General features: G+C 43.7%; 1 pseudogene; it reads right to left on the bottom strand.

The window, feature by feature from the left end:
- Positions 1-4,088: 4,088 nt before the first annotated feature.
- LOC132349889 (thyroid receptor-interacting protein 11-like) lies at positions 4,089-9,356 on the bottom strand (annotated as a pseudogene).
- Between the last annotated feature and the right edge of the window lie 1,911 nt (positions 9,357-11,267).

Here is an 11,267-nt window from a genome sequence, read left to right as displayed (position 1 = left end):
AATAGAATCTCTCCCAAACCCCAAGCTTCCATACCCAGCTGCCCATTATTCCTTGAGCCATGGAAGCAACACTCCCACAAGCTCAGTACGGTTATCAAGGCCTCCTTGCTACAGGGTGGAGCCAAACCTGAGCCCTCTAGCACATCCTACCTGTAGGTGGGTATGGCCTCTGGTCATCAGTCCATTGCCAGATGCCATGGAGCTGGACGATGTTCCCCTCCCCCAGACCCTTTGGGATCAACTAAGTGAACATCAATGAGTTCATATACTTTATGTTGTTGAGGACCACGTCTCCCTCTTGGTCAAGTGCCAACTTCACTGCCTAGGGAAGGACTTCACCTACTCCCTAAAAGTCTCAGTCATCACCAAGGTTTAAATTGATGTCAAGCTATCAAAGAGTCAATTGTGGTATAAAGCCGTGAAATCAAGATTCACTATTAAGCGTTGCCTTGACATCTGGCAAAACTAGAGGGCTGCAGATAGCCTAACTTCAATCTCCCCTCCCCTTCTGCTCCCACAGGTAAGGTCCCCTAGCCAAACCACCGTCCTTATCACAGGGACAAGGCACAGTTTATCCCCAAGTAGCGGCCTCCAGTTCCCTGCTAGCCTGTGAAATTATTCAGACAACCCTCCTGGGGGAACTAGAGACCCCTCCACCCTCTCGTTCCTCCAAAGTCTTCCCGCTAGAGCCCCTGTTTGTTCACTCTGTTCCCAAGTGCAACCTCCGTGTGGCCCTGCAAGGTGTCACCATGTCCTCCTTCCCCAGGCTATGAGTATACATGACTAATAAACTGCTGTGGCACTCATCTGTTCAGTGTTGGGCCCTCCGCATAACTTTAGGGTGGGAATGCCCTTCCCAACAATGGGTGAAGAGGAGGCAGATTAAACACTTCTGATCTGTGCTTTTTGGAAGGCATTATCCTGCTATGGTTAGGCTCACAGGCTTGAAGTTATTTGGGTGATAGTCTGTTCGGGTTTGCAAGAAGTCACATGTGGCTGGAGGGTGGCCTATGTGTGGGTGACAAGCAGGAAGTAAGGCTACAAAGGCAAGGCCTTGGCTACTCTGTTAAAGTTCGGCTCCAGGCGGCAGGGACCCCTAAAGTAATTTAAGGTGGGGAAGTAACATCAGATCTTTATCTTAGAAAAGTCACCTTCACAGCAGTGTGCAGAATGGCTTCAAGGAAGCCCAGGAGTGGAACCAGCAAGACGAGTGAGGAGTCCACTGCCCACTAGCCCATGGAAGAGACAGGAAGGGGAGGAATTAGGGTCTATTTGGTAGTTGATTGGATATGGATTGGGGGAGACAGAGAGATCAATCATGACTCTGAGGCCTATTGCTTGGGTGACAAGATGGACAGAGGTCTTGGGAGATGATAAAAGGAAAGGAGGAGGAAGAGGGTTCTGAGGGAAGTTACTGAGTTCCCTTTTGGACATGACGATTTTGAGAAGCCCATGGATATCCTGATAGAGGCGTCCAGCAGACAATTAGATAAGTCAGTGTCAAGTCAGGAGAAGGGGGAGGTCAGATATAGGCATTCAGAAGTCATCAGCATCCAGGTGAAAGTCAAGTGGATGAGCTTGCCCTGAGACCACAGGGAGAGTGAGAAGATTCAGTCAGCTGACAGTGGTACCTTAGAGAACATATCCATCAAGAAGTGGCCTGGGCCTTCCCTGGTGGCGCAGTGGTTACGAATCCGCCTGCCAATGCAGGGTACACGGGTTCGAGCCCTGGTCCAGGAAGATCCCACATGCTGCGGAGCAACTGGGCCCGTGTGCCACAACTACTGAGCCTGCGCTCTAGAGCCCGCGAGCCACAACTACTGAGCCCGCGTGCCACAACTACTGAAGCCCGCGCACCCTAGAGCCCGTGCTCCACAATAAGAGAAGCCACCGCAATGAGAAGCCTGCGCACCGCAACGAAGAGTAGCCCCCGCTCACCACAACTAGAGAAAGCCTGCGCGCAGCAATGAAGACCCAACACAGCCAAAAATAAAATAAAAATTAAAAAAAAAAAAAAAAAAAGAAGTGGCCTGAAGATGAAGTCACAAAGGAAGCAGAGAAAGAAAAGTCTGATGTTAGGAAGGGAACCTAAGGAGAGTGGCATCCCCAAAAGAAAGAGGGTGGAGAGAATTTAAAGAATGAAGATGGGGATAACATTTATCAGACACTACAGAGAGTTTAAGTAAGTAAAAAGACTACTTTCTAAGGCATTCAAAAATGCCTGGGGCATTAATGAGACAAGATTTTGTGATGCTTTCAAAAAGAAGTCAGTGAGAAATGAGATGGTGACAGGAGTAAAGAATTTTTTTCAGTAGCTTAGGTGTGAAAGGTAGAGAGAAACGGTGGTACCTGAAGGAGCAGAAAAGAGAGGATTGTTTGCTGGGAGAGACTTGGACAGGCTCTGAAGCTTAGGGAAAGAGGCTCAAGATAAAGCAGGAAGGAAAATTAATGGAATGAGGTCTTTGAAAAAGTCTGAGTGGACAGTTTTTGGGGTACAGTGGAGCAATTAGCCTTAAACTGCAGAGCTGGATCCCTTTTCCTCTAAAAAAGAGGGAAAGAGTAGAGGTGGATGGAGGGGAATGGGTGGATGGTTAAATATAGGAAGGGGGTCTGGGAAATTGAGAGTTCTTGACTGCTGACCTCAAACATCTTCAGGAGGGCATAAGGCCTGATCATGCTTCAGGAAAGTGGTGACGATTTGGAGCAACTTTTAAGGAAATGGGCAAGAGAGTTGGCCATGGCCATTTGATCGTTTGGGAGGTAGAAACTGCTTAAAGGCCGATTAATAGGAGCTAGTTAAAAGAATTAGGGTACATCCACCCTGCAAACTAATGACTGCTTTTAAAAAGAATAAGATGGGGACTTCCCTGGTGGTCCAGTGGTTAAGAATCTGCCTTCCAATGCAGGGGATGCGGGTTCCATCGCTGGTCGGGGAACTAAGATCCCACATGCCGCGGGGCAACTAAGCCTGCACACTCTACAGCCCGTGCACCACAACTAGAGAGAAGCCTCACATGCCGCAACGAAAGATCCCCCCGCATGCTGCAACTAAGAACCGATGCAGTCAAAAAAAAAAAAAAAAAAAAAGGATAACATGGAATTCATTTGCATTTGGAAAGATCTCTAAGGTGTAGTGATTTTTTTTAAAAAAAAGCAAGTCAGAGAATAATATGCTCCGATATACACAAATCTGCATATATTTCTAAAAGGCCTGAGAGAATACAGATTACCAATGGAGTGGTTTCCCAGGCAATGAAAAGAGGAGTGGGACTTAGCCAGGAAAAGTAAACTTTTATTCTTTTTTTTTTTTTTTAATTCAAACAGAAAGTCACAAAAATTATAATCATCCTCATCATGAACTTTCATTCTTAAAAATGTTATGCATCTTGTACTTTTGGGCTGTTCACCTTTTTTCTTATATGAAGAGTATGCACTTGTGTATTCTATCATTTTGAACATTAACACAAGTTGGTGTTTTGTTTTTTTTTTTAAAGAAATTCACGTTCTTTTATTTATTTATTTATTTATTTATTTATGACTGTGTTGAGTCTTCGTTTCTGTGCGAGGGCTTTCTCTAGTTGCGGCGAGCGGGGGCCACTCTTCATCGCGGTGCGCGGGCCTCTCACCATCGCGGCCTCTCTTGTTGTGGAGCACAGTCTCCAGACGCGCAGGCTCAGTAATTGTGGCTCACGGGCCCAGTTGCTCCGTGGCATGTGGGATCTTCCCAGACCAGGGCTCGAACCCGTGTCCCCTGCATTGGCAGGCAGATTCTCAACCACTGCGCCACCAGGGAAGCCCAAGTCGGTGTTTTAATTCCCCAAGATCTGCACAAGTACCTGCTCCTTGTAAAACATGAAAGCATTACAAAAACCATTTGAAGCGTCCCTTGACCAGCCTTCAACCCCACTCATGCCCTTTCTCACAAGAAGTAACCACTGTCTGAAGGTGGGTGAATATCTTTGAAGTCCTTAAAACACACTTTTTTTTTTTTTAATATTCGTATTTTTATCAAGCAAAGTCAAAATACATGGTTTTTTCAGTGACTTGGTTTCTTAAAAGTGCCATGTTGTCTCTGGCTGAAGAATCATCTACGGCTTTGAAAGGTCTTTCAGCACAACTCCAGCCCTCTTGCCAGGTGACAGCAGCAAAGGTGTATATGTGGGCAAAACATCAGTAACAGCATTTAAAAGAAGATGCTCAGATCCATCCGTTTCAGGTCTGGGTGGGTTAATCAGAGAGACAGCTGCAGAACGTTGACTCACATCTGGTTTTTTGGGTGTGGATCCCGAGGTAGTTTTAAGAATTGATGGTGGTACATTTTTAGCTAGTTTTTTCTTTCCCGGTGAATCCAGAGGTTTTGGATCACGAGCAGAGGGTTTTAGTGGCAGAAGTGTGAGATGAGATTCTGTTTCTAGAAATTTAACAAAGAGTTCTGAAAAAGAATTCTTCGGCCTCGATTGCTGATTTGGTCTCAGAGGTGTGTTGGGGACACTTTTTGATCCAAGCCAGCCAGTCATCCATCTGGTACCACCGCCTTGCTCTTCATTAAAAACCAGATCTATTTCTTCCTTTCTAATACCCAGAATGTTGCCCATTATCTGTAGCACTTCATGACGGTGTTGTTTTGGTGTTTGAAAATACCCCAAGAAGAGGTTCCTCATGAGGCTCTTGTCAACTTTTCCTTCTGTGTTACTTAGTAAGTTCATCAATTTCTTCTGTACATCGTCCAGCACTTCCTGTTGGACCTCATTTTGTTTTTTCATATCTTTAATTTGGGGCTTCCCTGGTGGCGCAGTGGTTGAGAATCTGCCTGCCAATGCAGGGGACACGGGCTCGAGCCCTGGTCTGGGAAGATTCCACATGCCGCGGAGCAACTGGGCCCGTGAGCCATAACTACTGAGCCTGCGCGTCTGGAGCCTGTGCTCCGCATCAAGAGAGGCCGCGATAGTGAGAGGCCTGCGCACCGCAATGAAGAGTGGCCCCCGCTCGCCGCAACTAGAGAAAGTCCTCGCACAGAAACGAAGACCCAACACAGCCAAAAATAAATAAATAAATAAATTGAAAAAAAAAAAGATTAACATTTGAAAAAAAAAATCTTTAATTTGTTCTTCCTTCAGAGTCAAGGCAGCATTCACTTTCTCCTGATGTCCTTGTGCCGATATTAGTTTTCCTTCTAGATTATCTGCAACTATTTCCATCCATTCTGCGACTACCATCCTCATGTTAGCTAGCGCTTGTGCATACTACTTTTCTTGTTCTTGGGAAACAGAAAGCCGTAGCCAAATGTCATCTCTCTGCTTTGTGACAACATTCAGTTGTTCCTTCAACAACTCTATCTGCAAACTGGCTTGCTGATTCGCATTTTCCCTCGCATTGGAAGATAGAAGGAGCTTTTCCTCCAATGCGGTGACTTTCATTCTTAGTTTAGCTGCTCTGTCTTCTGCAGCCAAAGCTTCGCGGTTATGAGACACTTTTTTTAAAAACATCTTTATTGGAGTATAATTGCTTTACAATGGTGTGTTAGTTTCTGCTTTATAACAAAGTGAATCAGTTATACATATACATATGTTCCCATATCTCTTCCCTCTTGCGTCTCCCTCCCTCCCACCCTCCCTATCCCACCCCTCTAGGTGGTCACAAACCACCGAGCTGATCTCCCTGTGCTATGCGGCTGCTTCCCACTAGCTATCTATTTTACGTTTGGTAGTGTATATATGTCCATGCCACTCTCTCACTTTGTCACAGCTTACCCTTCCCCCTCCCCATATCCTCAAGTCCATTCTCTAGTAGGTCTGTGTCTTTATTCCCGTCTTACCCCTAGGTTCTTCATGACCTTTTTTTTCCCCTTAGATTCCATATATATGTGTTAGCATACGGTATTTGTTTTTCTCTTTCTGACTTACTTCACTCTGTATGACAGACTCTAGGTCCATCCACCTCACTACATTTCTGATTCTACTGCGTGCTTATGCCATCTCTCTGGCTCCTGCTTTAAGTGTAGTTCTTTGTCGTGTAAATGTTGAACCTCACTCTGGAGGGCACAGTTTTCTATTTGTTTCTGTTTCAATGCCAACATGGTCTCATTTCTGGCCTGTTGAAACATAATAGTCTTTTCTTGCATTGATGTAACTGCATTTAAAAGCTGACTTAATTCCCGTCTTGCTGAGTTCTGTTTCTTTCAAAAGATGCTCAAAAGCAAGCACCTTCTCCTTCATTGCAACATATTTCAATTCTTTCTCTCTCCGCATCATAGAAAACCACATCTTTGTCTCTTGATTTTGCTTCCTCTTCCCTAGATGTTTCTACTAATTTTTCATTTTCCTCTTTTAGTTTACACATATCCAGTTCAAAGTTGACAACTCTCTCCTTCAGGTTGATTACTCCCTGCCTCAAAAGTTCATTTTCACTCACTACATTAGTGAAATTTTCACTTAAAGAAAGTAATTCATCACTTTTTGCTTTGATTAAAAGCTCTTTTTCCTTAAGTAAGTTTTGCAAGACATCTTGTTTCTCCCGTAGCTGCTTCATTTCTGAATCCATTTGTTCACGTCGTTTTCTTTCTAGTTCTGAACTGTCTGCAATGGAATCAGACAATCTCTGATTATCTTCCTGGAGTGTTCTAATGGTTGCATCTTTTTCCTCTGTTAATTTTCTTAACTCTTCTATCTCTTCTTTGAGCAATTTAGAAGATTCACTCAGTCCATCAGGTTTCATTGCCTTCAGAGAGTCTGCTGACTCAGATGTAAGTGATTCATTGGAGGACTGTAGTAAAATAAGGTCAAACATCCCTAACAGAATATCTTTGGCATTGCAAAGCTGCTCTAGGCTAAACTGAATTTGCACTACTTGCTTCTCCAAGTTTTTGAGTTTGATTTCATTCCCATCATAAGTTTGATCAGGTCAGTATAGTTCATCTGTAGTTTAGAATTATTATTATTGTCAACTAAAATCCGTGCCTGAAGTTGTTGTAGTTCTTTCTGAAGACGGGGTGACCCACGCTGCACATGTTGTACAGTGGCCATCACGTGCTCTTTCCACTCTTCCATTATCTTAACTTGCTGTTTTAATTTATCACGTTCCTGTAGAAGCTCGTCAAACTGATCCATATTAACACCTCTCACTTCATCACCATTGCTGGATGTTTGCAGTATTGCCAATAAAGTCTGACGCTTCTGAGTTAAAGCATCAACTTCAATATCTTTTTCTCAAATGATGTGGGATAAATTCTGGATCGTTTCTCTAAACATATCCTGACCACTGCTTTCAAATCTGGTGGAGAGTTTTGTATTTGCATCTTTGAGTTTCACGAGGTCTGCTTCTTTGGCAACAATTATATCCATCATTCTCAAGTTTTCTCTTTTAAGATTGCTGTTTTCCCTAGTCTTCTCATCTAAAACAGCTAATATTTGTTCTCTTTCCAAAGCATAGGCTCGCAATTGCTGTTGACTCTGTCCATTATCTTGGTCACTGGAGGAAGCTGAAGATACTTTCATGTGAAGACACAAATCTTTTTGCTGGATAAACTGAGTTAGTTTACCAATCTCACCTTTGGACAGCTGATCAATCTGTTCAGTTAAAAGGGTAACTTCTTCTTTTCAGTTAGAAGTTTAATCTCCAATTTTTGTTCTTTTATTCCTTGTACTGATCTTTCAGTTTTGGCTTTAGATAAGTCATGCTTTTCATTTCCATTTTCTATATTAAGACTCTGAACTTCTGTTACTTGAAAAGTATCAGAATGTTCTGTTGGCGTGTGCTGGGATTTTTCCAGCGGCTGGGTTTTGATTTGTTCTATTGCATTTTGCAAATTCTCCATTTCCTCCCCTTTGGCCAAAAAGAGCTGATTGTGTTTAATATTCATTTGCTTGTGTTGGTATTTGGGATTTTTCTGTTTCTGCTCTTGTAAAGATTGAAGTAGTTGCATTTTACTCTGGTTTTGATCTTCAATTATCTTTGGATGAGGTTTAATCTCAAGATTATCTTCAACTGTGCTCTGTTGAGATACCTCAGATTCTAGTTCTGTAACAGTGTCTAGAGTTTTAGGGTCAATCATAGGTGCGGTTTGACTGTGTTCTTCCCTCAGTCATTCCAATTCTTCTTTCAGGTGACTATTTTCTTCTTTCATGGATGCAAGACTTGTATCTTTTTCCTCTATGGTTTGCTGTAAAATTTCCATTTTTCTTAAGGCTTGAGTATATTGATCTAACTCCTCCCGAAGCTGTGAACTTCCTTGAAGTTTTTCAATAAAAATTTCTTTCTCTCTTATGAGTTGCTTCAATTGCTTCTGCTCTTCTAAACTAGATGACAAAACTTCCTTAGTTTCTTTGTGCCCAGCAATCATCTGCTCAATATTCTTTTTGAGTTCTGATATTTCACAGTCTTTCTCTTGACCGAGTTTAATTAAACACTCATGCTCCAGCTGTAAGGCACAGCTGTCTGGGTTATCAGTATTTGACAGTTCTTTAAAAGCTTGCTCATACTTCCTTTCTTCCAACAGTCTCTGTTCATCCTGACAAAATTCTGCGTCTGTCCTTTTTCCATTTTTAGATGAATTAACTTTTCTTTTTGCCCATCTAACTCTTTAGTAATGTTCATTCTATCATCTTCAGGTTGACGAACTCTCTTTTTCTTATATCCTAGATCTTGTTTTACTTTACCGATGATGCTGTCTCCTTCATTTTGTTGTTCTGTTTGCTGATCATCAAAACCACGTGCATTGTAGTCTTTTGTTTTTGCCTGTGCAACTCTCCTAAGTCAGGAATCAGTAATTTCTTTTAAGTAGTACTCTCACTGAGTTTTCCTTCTTTGATTTCCCAGTCACATCTTAAATGATGTACTTCTGAATCTGAATTCATGTCTCCTGTAGCTGTTCGTTTAATGAGTTCATGTTCATCGCTCAATTTGACAAGTGATAGTTGAAGTTCTTCCTTTTCTTTATTTAATAATGAATTTTCTTTTTCTAAAACTTGGACTCATTTTTGAAGTTTCAGGTTCTTTTCCATGAGATTTTTATCCTGCTTTAAGCTACTCAATCTCATTATTTCATTTTCAGCATCAGACAGTGGCTGTTGCTATCTGGACACTTCTTCTGGTGATGTACTCTGTGGAAGAACTTCTTCTTTTTCTGTCACAGCATCACTCCACTTCCTAATAGAAGGTTGCAACTCACCTTCTTCAGTTCTTTCATTCATTTCATTTATCTGGTCTTGCGCTCTAATTAAAGCATCCCTTTCCTTTTCTACAGAAGATAATTTTTTTTTAAGATATTTTACTCTAATCTCAAGTCCTTTGATTTTTTTGGTGGACTCTATTTTTTCAGCTGCTAGGACTTCAATAGCTTTTTGCATATCATGAATCATTCCCTCATAGTCCTTTGTTTTTGATGCCTGCGACTTATTTCTGCCAGTTTCTGTTGCTGAACATCCTGCAACACTGCTATTTCAAGTTGATGGTCATCAATTTCCTTATTTAGATTCTGTTCAGATTGCTTGATGGTATTTGGCAGATTTCATTTACATCAAAGCTATAGATCTAAATGAAATGCTGTAGATGTTTGAGCAAAATGTCTCCAATGGCTGACATCAGCCTCAACTCTTAAAACTTCTTTTGACAATCTATTTATTTCTTGTTGTGACCAAATTAGGTCAGCAAAGTCCATATCATCATTCTGGAAACCTAAAGCATGCTGATAGATATCATAACCCAGTGAAGAGGGTACACTAGTTGAGGGCACAAGGCCATCCTCAAGATTTACTATCTGGGTGACTGACTGCACCTTTAGCAACTGATCCTTTAGCGCTATCTGCCTTGCTTTAAGAAGTTTGATTTCTACATCTTTCTGGTGTAATTGATGTCTGTAACTTGCAGTTTGCTGCTTTAGTTGAAGCTCTGAGGCTTCACACTCCTTGTCTACATCACTACAAAGAATTCTAAGTCTCTCAGCCTCTGATTTTAAGATTGGCTGAGAGTCTTCAACCTCCTCTGTTGTAGAGTCAGGTACTTCTACATTTTCAGCTCCCTTCCTCAGCACATCTTTTGTGAAACTAGAAATGTGGCCTGTGAAAGATGCCACAGTACCACCAGCTTGCCCCAGGGAATGGCCTAAGCGGGAGCCAAGGCCACCAAACCAGGAGGACATCAAAGCAGGTCATAGAACCGACCTGGTCCGCTCCTAAAAAAGTGTCCAGCGCAGTCGGACAATCCTGCCAAGTGTCACCGCACTGCTGCCAGCGTGAGGTTAAGAATCAAAGCACAGTGAGGGGTTTCTAGGCAATGCGGGCTGCGAGGGCCCCTCAATGGCCACACCTGCCTGGGACGTAACAAAGGGCCCGTCTCCAGGGATCTGTCCCCTCTCGGGCCTCTGCTCATCCCCACAACTTCCCAGCGCTGGAGTAGGGCTCTTCTCCTCTGCTTCCGTGATTTTCCCAGTGCCCTGCACCACCTCGGCCCCCTGGACGCGGCCACCATCACAGCCGCTCTGAAGGTGCCATCCCTGAGCTCCTGTTCGTAGAAAACACACCTTGCCTCTGATTTTTTTTTTTTTGATACGGAATGATATGCAAGGTAGATTTTAATCAATAAAAGAAAAGCAGTACTAGAGTAATACTTTTCGAATAGGAGTAAAATATATTTAATTGCCTTTGATTTTTTTACTAAGTGGCATCACATTGTCCTGCAGCTTGTGAGTTTCACGCAACCATTTTTTTTTCTTAAAAAAATCGAGGTAAAATGTACATAGTGACACGCATCCCTCTTAAGAGTACAGATAGGTGTATTTTGACAAATGTCTACACCTGTGCATAAGTACGGCCCTGATAAAGACTTTGAACCTTTCCATCGTCCCAAAGCTCCTTTTCGGGTCCACCTCTGCCCTCCTCCCCCAGCGAGCCCTGCCCGGGTGTCTAGTCCCGAAGATGAGTTTTGGCGGTTCTTGGACGGGGTGTCGCACCGTCTACACTCTTCGTGTCTGCTTCGTCCACCGTGTGTTTGAGATCTAGTCTGGGAAGTGAGTTAAATACCACTCGAGCGGGCGATCGCTGAGCGAAAGCACGCCGAGGTCCGAGTGGACCGCAGGGCCCTGGGAGGCCGCGCATCGCGAGGCCCGGGGACCGCCTGCGGGCGGGGAATCGGGCGGCCCCCGGGCCGGCGGCGGAGGCTTGGCTGCGCGCCGCCCGGGGCCTGGCGCTCCTCGCCCGACCAGACCCCGCCGGCCCGGCGGGCGGCGCCGCTGGAAGTGACGCGACGAGGGCGGGGCCGCGGGCCTGGGGAGC

This window comes from Balaenoptera ricei, chromosome 15 (genome assembly GCF_028023285.1).
Source record: "Balaenoptera ricei isolate mBalRic1 chromosome 15, mBalRic1.hap2, whole genome shotgun sequence".
NCBI classification, from domain to species: Eukaryota; Metazoa; Chordata; class Mammalia; order Artiodactyla; family Balaenopteridae; genus Balaenoptera; species Balaenoptera ricei.
Note: the sequence above shows the minus strand (reverse complement) of the source record. Positions and strands in the feature narration are given on the sequence as shown.